We start from the raw sequence: 976 nt of genomic DNA on the forward strand, positions 1-976 counted from the left end.
AAATTTTATGAATAAAGTATATTTTTTGAAAAAAAAAGGAGGTTCTCCCTGGACGAGGCTAGCCCATTGCACTTCGGGTGTGCAGATGCCTGCGATGTCCCCAAATGCGGGATACTCGACTGCACAAAATTTGTGGTAGTGGGGGACTGCGTTCGCGTTCTCCCCTGGTTTACAATTAAAAATAGAAAGAAGCACAAGTTTTTCTGCGTTGTCATACTCCGTAGGGGTCATTGCAATTAACGCCTTGAATAATATCCAAGATCTAATCACTTCCTGCCGGAGCAATCTGCGTCAAAAATAAACCACTTTTAGTTACTCAAATGTAAAAGTTGCGAGAAAATAAACTTCCACTCGTACTGTCAAACCGATCAGAATTCACCATTGCCTGACATTGTGTGTGTAAACAGAGAGATAACACATCTTTGTAAACTCCCCCTCCATGTTGGGTTGGTTAATGAGTGACTCTCCTCAGTGCTCCAGCCATAAATATCTCAACAGTGCACCACACAGCCCCAGACCCCACCCCCCCCCCAAGTCTGTTCCCCAGTAACTCTGAGGGGCTGTAGTAAACTCCACTAGGAGCCATTTTACTCTCCGTCAAACTCTCGGCCCATTCTCACAGGGCAGGCTGGTTTAAAATTAAGGAGGGCCACAGAGAGAGAGAGAGAGGTGCACAGATTGGCCATGACGGTTCTCTCGCTCTCTGAGGTCGCAGGAGGCAGCAGATTCTACATAGGACTCTTACACTAATGTGGAACTAACGTTGTTGGTAAGAGTTTGTCTCTGAAGCCCCCTGTGTACAGTATGTGTCTCTCCCAGTGAGGAGTTGGACACTGTAACAAGTATCCCTGTGCTGTGTTAATAAAACTTGATGTCTCGCTTCAGCTCGGGCCTGGCCTCGTCATTATTGTTTTTTTAAAATTGGTGCTATTGTTTTAAAATATTGAATAAAGTTTGGCCCAAATGGCCGACCAGA

The 976-nt window shown here is 45.3% G+C and overlaps 1 non-coding gene across 1 annotated transcript; it reads left to right on the forward strand.

The window, feature by feature from the left end:
• Positions 1-167, forward strand: LOC137334437 (U1 spliceosomal RNA). Its single transcript, XR_010966154.1, has one exon. It is a non-coding gene; the product is annotated as a U1 spliceosomal RNA (small nuclear RNA).
• The last annotated feature ends 809 nt before the right edge of the window (positions 168-976 follow it).

Source organism: Heptranchias perlo, chromosome 17 (assembly GCF_035084215.1).
Source record: "Heptranchias perlo isolate sHepPer1 chromosome 17, sHepPer1.hap1, whole genome shotgun sequence".
Lineage (NCBI taxonomy): Eukaryota > Metazoa > Chordata > Chondrichthyes > Hexanchiformes > Hexanchidae > Heptranchias > Heptranchias perlo.